Source organism: Aplysia californica, unplaced genomic scaffold, assembly GCF_000002075.1.
Source record: "Aplysia californica isolate F4 #8 unplaced genomic scaffold, AplCal3.0 scaffold00036, whole genome shotgun sequence".
In the NCBI taxonomy this organism is placed as follows: Eukaryota; Metazoa; Mollusca; class Gastropoda; order Aplysiida; family Aplysiidae; genus Aplysia; species Aplysia californica.
Genome location: NW_004797306.1, coordinates 564,145 through 575,162, shown reverse-complemented (window position 1 = coordinate 575,162; position 11,018 = coordinate 564,145).

The window sequence follows — 11,018 nt, the reverse complement described above, 5'->3', positions numbered from 1 at the left end:
TCGTTTAGTAAGAATAATACAATAATCTGTTATCGTTTAGTAAGAATAATACAATAATCTGTTATCGTTTAGTAAGAATAATACAATAATCTGTTATCGTTTAGTAAGAATTATACAATAATCTGGAGCTTTTCTCTGTATCAATGCTCGTTTGGTTTTGGTTGGGGATTTTGTTGGTGTTGTTTTTTAATTGGACGTTTTTCTTTGGGCTTTTCTGTGTTTCTTTGTTGTTGGTTTTTGTTTGCTTGTTTTTTTAGTTTTTTCTGATTTCCCCTTGAAGCTGCAGAATTAAATTCTTAAAAACTTAGTTACGAAAAACCTTGTATCTAACAAGCAAGCAACGTAGAAAAAGCTGATTGAATGCGATCCATGATAAAAGAATAAAGAACCTGTTTGTGACGTGAGGGTAGAACCGCGGGAGCTTGAATATTGGAGATAACTTATTCCTCCAGTTTAAACTGCAGGCATTTTAGATAACCTATTTATCGTCCAATCTAGTTTCCCATGATGATAAATAAAACTAAAAAGTGTGGCTTTTGTTTTTCTCTCAGAGTCAAATATCGCGCTGGCTGGGCTCAAAAGCTCCCAGTCATGCCTAATCTCTCTTTAGATTTAAGTCTACTTTACAAACAAGCTTTCCATCTGACGCTCTTCGTATAGATCTTTACGAAGTTTGCTTGTTTGTTCGTTTGTCTAGGGGGGGGGGTTCCTTTACGGGATAAACACGACTATTCCGATTAGCGTTACTTTTTTTTTCTCCGAAAAAGATACACCGGCATGGCCGAAAGTTTTAGTCTCTGGGGAGATGCAATGCTGTGGACGACGAGACACTCAATGGTGTCATTCCCATTTTTCGTGTCTTTCTGTTTTCAAGCTGACGTGCACTCAAGAATAAAGCTCAGCTTGACTTCCAAATAAAACTTCAAGTTTGTAGTCATCGCGCAGTAATTGAGGATATCTCTCTCTCTCTCTCTCTCTCTCTCTCTCTCTCTCTCTCTCTCTCTCTCTCTCTCTCTCTCTCTCTCTCTCTCTCTATCTATCTATCTATCTCTCTCTCTCTCTCTATATATATATATATATATATATATATATATATATATATATGTATATATATATATATATATGTATAGATAGATAGATAGATAGATAGATAGATAGATAGATAGATAGATAGATAGATAGATAGATAGATAGATAGATAGATAGATAGATAGAAAGATAGATAGATAGATATATAGATAGATAGAAACTCGCACAAAAAAGTCAAGGAACAAAAATTCAAAGAAAGATTACTGAAGAACAGTTTAACCGAATTTATTCATTTTTTCACAAAAGATGTTTTCGACTCTCTAGATTAAGTGTGAACAATTTCAGATTTCAACAACAACGAGAAGTTTATGTAAAATGAGTTTAAGTCACACTGGTCGGATTTCAAAAGTCTGAACAGCCAAAGTTCTTCATAAACATTGTCAATAGTGGATGTAGCCACTTCATTTGATCAAAAACTCAGCACAGCGTCGATGCATAGACAGGACATGCCTTCGGAGAACTTGTTGGGGTAGGTTCTGCACTCCTGGACGAGGTAGCCCAAGAGTTGTTGACGGTTTTGTGCAGGCGGGTGGTTGTCCCTTATCCACCGGTCAATGTGATCTCAAATGTTCTCTGCTGGGTTCAAATCCGGACTACAAGCTGGTCAGTCCATGCAGGTGACAGCTCGCTGCTGCAGGAAGTCCCCCACGACGCGTGCGCGATATGGCGTGGCGTTGTCGTCCTGCAGCACAGCCTCGGGTCCAATCTGCTTCAGGAGAGGAACAGCAAGGGGACGCAGGATTTCCTCCCTGTACCTAGCCGAGGTCAAATTGCCGTGTATATGGTACACGGGGTCCTGTGGTGAGCTGAGAAGCCTCCCTATACCAGAACGGACCCTGCAAAGTAGGGCGCCACCTGCTGGATGCACTCGGGGTGGAAAAGCTCTCCTCGGCGCCTCCAGACGTGGGCTCGCCTGTCTGGGTGCAGCAGGTTGAATCTGGATTCGTCCGAGAAGACTACCTGGTCCCACTGACAATGTGTCCACTGTTATTGGCGAGCAGGCCGCGCCGGGCGAGCTGCTTTATTGGGCGGCGTGTGCCTTGGGCGCCTGGCAGGGACACAAGAAGCTAACCTGGCTCTACGAATACGGTTCCTTACCGTCTCCTCGCTCTCGTGGACCTTGGCTGTCACCCGTAGTTGGTCCCTGATGCCGTTTGCAGTGGTGGTTCGTGACGTCACGGCCTGTTTGACGATGAACCTGTCGACGCTGTTGTTGGTCAAACGGGGCGATCCTGGTCGAGGCCTGTCCGGCACCCTTCCGGTCGCTCGCCATAGTTCTTGCAGCCTCTATATGACTGATGGAGACACCCCAAACCGATGTGCAACAACTGGGAACGTGGAGCCATCTTGGAGCCAGGTAAGGGCTTGTCCTCTGTCGACGTCAGGCAGCGAGTGTTGTTGGAAAAACGTGGCAGAAAAACGCTGGCTTATAAAGGGTTGTAAGTGAGCAATCTTCACAGCTAAGACATCTGTTTAGCACGTGCCAAGCTTAGTTTTAGCTAACAGTTCCTATGCCAATGTTGCTGAGTCAGAGAAATTTAGCCCATTTTTCATGCTTTTCGGCTGTGTTTCAGAATGCCCTGCGTCGTCGCTATGAAGCTGGTGCTGGCAAATTTGCCGTACAGGCAAACTGTGTCTTGTCGTCAGTGCGTGTGCCAAGTTTGGTAGACTGATCATAACGGGTTTGTGAAATATTAAAATTTGAATTTAACAGGTGAAAACACAAGCTGTTCCTTGACTTTTTTGGGCGAGTTTAGATATAGATATAGATATACTGAACGCCGTTAAAAACGCAACACTTCGTTCGCATAGTCTGAACACGTTTGTATCAAATGAATATAGATTTTAAAAAGTGGGGTTTTTTAAGTTTATTCACTTCCCAACAAATGTGAACTATTTTGATCACAAACGTTAATGATTTCGATACATTGTCTTCCTTCTTTCGGAGTACCCCCTTTTGACGAATTTGCAGATAAACACAAATCGAAGCTCAGTAAAGATCTCTTACTCTTAGTAAATTGCATAGCCACAATTAACATTTGAACAGACCAAAACACTTCTTTACATGGATTTTATAACATTTTCAATGTTTTGTTGAGAAATTCTGTCCCACTTTAGCGGCAGCGCGATCTTCCAATAGCTGCAGATCCGCAAATCGGCACACAATTTGCGGTTCAGTTCATCCCATACGAGCGCTGTTGGAGACATATGTCGGATGTACCCTGGCAAGTCCATGACATTCATGTTATGATCTTCCAGAAACTGTGTTGTTTGTTTAATGAGCAGTGTAAGGGCAGGACTGTCGTGTTGAATGACTGAGAGATTCTGATTTTTTCTTTATGCTGTTTGGCACCGTGTAGACGGCGCTGTTGTTGCGGCTTCGTTGATTGCATTCCTAAATAGCGCGTTCTTGATCTAAGTCCTGTACTTACTGCTCCACATCTCACACTGATGAAAGAAACATTTTCACGCACCTCATGCATGCCTTGAACTGCTACTTTTGAGAAACGAAACGATTTCGCATATGCGACAGCAACGTCTGCCTCTCTTAAACAGGGCTGGTCACTCGAGACTGTCTTATTCTTTGCACATTCCGGACATTTCAAGTGTGCTAAAATCTTTGTATAAGTCAAGAACAATACAAACACTGCATTTTAGCCGTGTTGCTGCTTCTCAGGCAGATTTTCCGCCATGAACAAGGCGGAAGCGGATGTTGTGATCAGCTTCGCAAAGTTGACGAGTTTGTAATGAAAGAAATAGAAAAAAATGATCGAAAAAAAAAGCTAGGACTTTTGTTTGGAATGAGCAACGGGTTATCTTCCAGGTAAATAATATTGTATTCTTTTATAATATAGCAACTAATGAACACATTTTACTAAAGCATAGTTTACTGTATTGTGATGAAAAGTACTCATGAAAATAGCTTATTATTCCTGGAAGGACGAGATAAAAACTGACTTCATTCAGAGTAGAATCTCGATATCTATATTTGCCAACCGAGTTTCGTTAGTGCCTTAAGGTAAATCAAGACGTTCCAGTTCTACGGCTGGACTTATCTAAAGCCCCTTAGCCCAGTTACGGATAACACACTTTCTATTAAGCTAATGTTTGTGGGTGGTCGTTCGCTACGTACCCGCAGAGAATTCTTGAGCTTCAGAATGCTGGACAATCATTGCCGAGGGAACTATTTCGAAATCTCGTCATCTCAGGTTAAGTAATGGTTAGCAGATTTTGTCTCCATCAGAACACATTTCTGAAGCCATTAATGCTGAATACAGCTGGGAATTTATACTTTGTATTGGGAAATCCTTTATTGCGATTTGGAAAGCAGCCTTTCGTAAGGTTGTCGGATTACTGACTCAGCACTAAGCAGTTGTACTGAGTTGACCATTGTGCCAGTAATAGGTGCAACTTGCATCTATCAACGCCTATCGCCTGGCTGCATTTATCAAATCCAACAAATAAATGTGTAGATGTCAAGGGCTCCGAGAGGATGAGCTCTTTGTGTGTGGTACTAATCCTACCCATGGGCATGAGAATGCTGCCTTAGGACTGTCTCGTGTCATGGTAGGCAGACAGACCCTTCGTCTTGTTTCGTTAATGGTCTGTGAGTGAATGTCGGAAAGGTAGAAGGGCCCGTAGTTTTGTTTCGTAACTGGTATATAACTGAATGTCCAGTAGGTAGACAGGCCCTCAGTCTTGTTCCGTAACTGGTCTTTGAGTGAATGTTAGTAAGCAGACAAACCCTCAGTTTTGTTTCGTAACTGGTCTGTAAGTGAATGAACAACCTGCACATAGACCCTTAGTCATGTTTCGGAAGTAGTCCACAAATGAAGGTCGATAGAAAGACTTGTCTATGAGTGAAGGTCCGATAAGCAGAAAGACTCTAAGTCTTTCAGAAAGACTCTGTCTTTTTTTGTTTGTTACTGGTCAACGAGTGGCGTTCTAATAGGCAGACAAACCTTTAATCTCGTTTAGTAAGTCGTTCATGAAGTCTCTTTTCGTGTCTGGTCGATAGGCAGATGGACCCATAGACTTGTTTCTTAACCGGTACATGAGTGAAGATCGATAGGTAGACGGGACCTCAGTCTTGTTTCGTAACTGGTCATTGGGAGAAGGTCAGACAGATAGTCTGAGCAAGCTCGACCATTCTTGCTGTTTGATGCGTTCCAGAGACGTCTTGTCTCACCGTTTCTTTGGCATCAGTTCATCGCCTTGAGGTGGCCCGGACAGGCAGAGTCGAAGTAGCTCGACTCCAGAATGGTTTAAGCTATGTCAATGGAAGCTAGAAAAATATACAACAAATTTATAACTACAACGAATGTGGTATTGTCTTATTTGTGATTATTGCCCTTTTTAACACAATAAAGCTGTTAGTAGACAGAACGGTCGATTATCTTCTATTGGAAAAGGTCGAGATGGCGGATATCCACGAGATTTTAGCTCCATAAGCAAGTCTTTAAAAATATTCAAAAGTGGTTTCGAACAACGTTAATTTGCAACCATGTTTCTTTAAGATACAAACTAGGCTGACGAGACGCCCACTTAGATTTCGACTTTAGTATCTCTTAGACAGAAGACCTCTGAGGATTAACATCTCGAACAGCTCCATGTGCAAGGTCAAGGGTTTAAGGTTATGCGAAGAGTCAGAGAGAGGCCTCGAACAAAGTAGATTAGTTTGACCCAGGAGAGTCACTAATACCCAGTGCACGCTGGCAATCGGATCCATTTGGTCTGGTCGGGCTAGCCAAATTTTCTTTAATGGAGGGGTAAAAGCTACGATTTTGGCACAATACGACAGATTCGATTCTCGATCTTGAAACGTAACGAGTTTGATTTGTAAGGTCACAATCAAATATTGTTGAAATTAGTCGACGTACTGTAGGTTTTTACCCCTGTATCAAGTGAAATCAGGCTGACACCGACTAAATCAAACGAATCCGATAGGCAGTGCGTACTGGGTAGGAAGGCATTATGAAAGGGGTAAGTAGGCAGACTTATACAGACAAATAGGTAGACTTGCAGACTGATGGGGCGAGTGGGAGGGAGATGTAGAGGATAGGAACGAGTTTTAAAGAGGAAAAGAGAGGGAAGGAGAAGAAAAGAGAGCGAGGGGTGGGGGTGATAACTAAGTTGCAATCAATAATTTATAAAAGAGAGGAGGATGCCCTTGTAAACACAAAGTCGGAAAAGTAAAACACTGTTAAAATAGAGTAAAAGTGGAGCCTAGATTGTGATCGAACTTGGCCAACAAGCTGAGTTTTGAGCGTTGAATCCTAGAGCGTGTATAAGATTTCTGGCTACTCGGTTTCTTTTTAAAAAATTAAATATTATGGTTTAGCTTTACACATGTTCTGCTTCCGGACCTTGTGCTGCACCTTCGACACAAGTTAGATGGGGTTTGAATTGTTAAAAATTAAAGCCCAAAAAAAAATGAAGAAGATTAAGAACAAGAACAAGAAGAAAAACAGGGCAGAATCTTTTACCTTCTTGTTATCCATTTAAGCTTCTGCAAAAAGTCATACCTCTCGAAATCATGGAAGTTTGTTTAGTCTGGTTTACTCACGGGCTGCACAATGAAGACTTGCGTGTGTGTATGCGAGCGCGTTATGTGTGAGTGGGTCTATATATGTGTGTATGTGTGTGTGTGCGCGCGCGCGTGTGTGTGTGTGTGTGTGTGTGTGTGTGTGTGTGTGTGCGTGTGTGTGTGTGTGTGTGTGTGCGTGTATGTGTGTGTGTTTGCATGTGTGAGAGAGAGAGAGGGGGCGAGTGAGTGTGCGTGTGTGTATGTGCGTGCATGGGTTTGTGAGTGAGAAATCGGTGCGCAAAGGTTGTTCACTATTGGTGTTCGTGAGAAGAGACCGTTTCAGACTTCCTGAAATGTTTATAGTGCGCCCAGAACGGCTTCAGTTAATGTTTGTTTCAGTTTGCTGTTTGCTTCAAGTTAACAATCGTTCGAGTGTAATGGCTTCAGTTGAGCTATCAGATTCTGATAAAGTCTGAATTTTTTTTTTACTCTAACTTTGAGGGATCCAGTGGCTGAGTGGCTCGTGAGCTCAGGTTCACAGAAATGTCAAGTATGTGTCAGTGACTGGGTGTTTAGGTGGGTGGTCGCTGGGATGTGTCCTTCAGCAAGTCACAAGAACGCTCGCTTAAAAAAAAGGGGGCTGCACAATGGCGATCAGCAATGATGTGTGCATTGTCTATGCTTTTATGCGTTAATGTAGTTGTATAAATCTACACTCTTTCCCAAGGACATAAGTAAAGTGGAATTTATTTATTCAATTTTTATCTAATGAGTTAAATGTATTACTAGACTAAAAACACCTACGCTTTTGACGTAAGCTTTGGCTTCGTTGCGTGCAAGCAAAGATGAGGTCGATTTCTGTGTCAGGAAATTTATTTTTATCGAGTATCTGCGTCTTCCTGCAGAGCTACAGTATCTCCCACAGCCCACGGTGAAATGTGTGGAGAAGTTCGAAACAAACTGTCTTTTATTTTTCTTAGTAAATGATCCTAAATTGTGTCCATGAGGGCGTAAACAGCTTAAAGTCATCAATCTAAATTCAATTAGTCAGAATGGGCCAGGGGCTGGCCGTGTGCTGTTCTGAACTCGGGTTGTTTTGGGGGGAGTTTTTAAGGATTTTCACCCGCTTGGCTCGGTCTTATCGGTGATTGATGCTAAATTTGGAGGCCCCAAGACTGAGAATACCCAAGAATGTGTGACTGACCGTATCTCCTAATTAGTATCCAGTACAAGCACTTCCTCACTCCCCCGCCCCTACCTATCCACTCAAATACACGCACATCCGTGACACACACGCAAACATACATACATGTACATACATACAATACACACTTGCAAACATACACATACGCATGCGCACGCCCACACACAGAGAGAGAGAGATAGAGAGAGAGAGAGAGAGAGACAGAGAGAGACAGACAGACAGACAGACAGACAGACAGACAGACAGACAGACAGACAGACAGACAGAGGCAAAGACAAAGATAGAATGAGATAGAGGGAGGGGGGAAGAGAGAAAGCGAGACAAACAAAAGTCAGACAAAAAAGGGAGTCAACTGTGATAAACGAATTTTTAGAGAAACAAACAACTTCAAAAGAGGGAACTTGTATATTTAGACACTGTCCGAAAACGTTGGCGTAATCATTTTATCCACTTTGGAAATAACAGTACGGATAATCGTTTCGGGTCCTTGGTGCCAACCCTGTAATTTGAAAAGAATACAAATTACAAATCAAAATAAAGAAATGTGCGACCACAAGACTAAAGTTTATCTCACACTAGATTGGCTGCGTAATATCAGCATTCAGCAAATGATACGTCCAGGCATTGAACCCCCACTGAAAACAAAGGCACTTGATTTTTTTTTTAAAGCAGCTTTATTTTCGGATCAATCAGCTGAAGGACAGCCCCACGCGACTGGACCTATAATATCATGAACGCTCATTACTCATTACCTTCAAACAAGTCACCCCCGCCAGTTGCCCTTTTTAGCTGTGTCCTTGCAGTTTTTGCACTCCGTTCTAAGCCTTATAAAATCAACAATAGTTAAAATTAAACTGATTACATTAGACTCAAGGGCGATTTGGGGAACCGCCCGCGCACGAGCTATGCATGAAGCGGGGAAACAGGAGATTTGCAAATAGAGAAGCCGCTTAAGTCAATGACCTAACACCCGCATGTGCAGGGTCAGGGATACGTATAATTACGTGTGCTGTGCCGTCTGCTAAAATCTCTTTGTTTTTGTTCCTTCCAAGCTGGTTTAGAAATATGATATCGGATTCTATGTAAGTGAAAATGGTTGGTCAATACGAAATTGGCCATAAGGAATGAGCAGAATGAGTAACAAATTATCACGTGCCATAATTATGTTTAGTGCTCATTAAGGTGGAATTAGGCACTCGTCAGTTTTTGTTGTTTTTTGTTTGTTGTTTGTTTTTTGTTGTTGTTGGGGGGGGGGGGGCATGTGGAGTTATTGGTATCATCTGAGAGCTGATTTATTTGCCTTGCTTCCAATGAAAGAAATATCCATTTTTACTGTATGGAACGCAAGATATTTACGATTGAAGGAAGCGAGGTCGCCTGGTTTAAGAGGTGAAATTAGCGAGAAATGGCCACCAAAGTTTGGTAACTCCAATAGCCAAAGAGTCTTTGAAGACTGAAAATGAAATATGTTATGCCTTTAATCAATGTTTTTCAGTAAAATTCACATAGAAACGTGTTTTATAAGGACATAAAAGAGGTTAAACCAAAAATGATTGGATAAAAATTTCCAAACTGGCGGGAAAATGTATGTTTCTCCGATTTCGTTATGTTGAAGAGCGCCTGATTTCACCACGCTGCCTCACAAATTATGGTACTTCTTGGCATTGAACCCGCACTGAAAACAAAGGCACTTGATTTTTATTTAAAAAACAGCTTTATTTTCAGATCATTTAACTGAAGGACAGCCCGGCACAACTGGACCTATAATATCATGAACGCTCACGACTGCCAACAAGTCACCCCCACCAGTTGGCCTTTTTTTTAGCTGTGTGCCTGTGGTTTTTGCTCTCCGTTCTAAAGCCTTATTAAATCAATTTCTGTTAAGATTACGCTGGTTTCATTAGACTCAAGGCGATTTTGGAAACCACCCGCACGCGAGCTCAGCATAAAGTGGGGAAACAGGAGATTTGCAAATGAGGAGAAAAACGGGCATAGTCACAAACTGGAAATTGTAAGGGTGTCAATTTTAAAAACTTGTGGACTCATAACTTGATATCATTTGTTTGATTGTAGTTTATTGTCATGTTTGTTGAATGGGAAATCTAACAAAAATAATCAACCAACAGTTGAACAGATATACAGTTATGAGTCAACAAGCGTTCAAAATTGATACCCTTACGATTTTCAGTGTGTGACTATTCCCATTTTTCCCGTGGACTCCTCAAATAGAGAAGCCGTTTAAGTCAATGACCTAACACCGTCATGTGCAGTATCAAGGATACGTATAATTTCGTGTGCTGTGCCGTCTGCTATAATCTTTGTTTGTTCATTCCAAGCTGGTTTAGAAACATGATATCGGATTCTTTGGAAGTGAAATTGACAGGTAAATTAGAAAGTAGCTAAAATAAAAGAGCACAATGATTAACTAACTATTACGTGCCATAATTATGTTTAGTGTCCATTAGAGGTGAAAACTCTCATATCAACGTCATTCTTTGACAAAACCTAGATGATTTATTATGATGGGGTAAGAGGGTGGGGGTGAAAACTACCCCAACTAGTAATGTACAAACATGGGGATTCAAACGAGGGTCGTTCGCTCAACAGTTCAGCATTATGTGTAACAGGGCTATAGAACGCGAGCCAAATCTACAATTGCCAGAGTAGAAAGTCTCAGTTAATAAGTTGTCTGGGTAACAGCATCACAGTGGTAGAGAATATTCAACCAATCTTTTCTTCTGAATTGCAGTTTGCAGGTTCCAGCGTTGGTGGACCTCTAATAATTCTTCTGGATCTGCTTCAAAATATTTGTTTTCTTAGCTTCGTCTCCTGACTGGGGAACAAATTGTCCTCATTCCAAATGACCTATTTGTGTGTCTGGTAGGGTCAATAAAATTTACATTTATATAATATAAAAGTATCCATTGTGAACATGAAAAATTGCTCACGTTATAGGTTACATAAACCACGTGATACTTTTTTTTCCAGACACGTGAGTTTTGACTTGTAAAAATACGACTTGGGCTTTCATCCCTGATTGATATTGAAACGTTTGTTGATTTAGAGCATCATAGTTCCTAACATCATTGATTTTCTCTCTTTTTGAGCTTATATTCAATTCGTTTTGATCTGTAAATGTGTGGACGGGGTAGGGGGGCTTTGAAAGTTGATACAGTCAACATAAAAATACATTTTGCC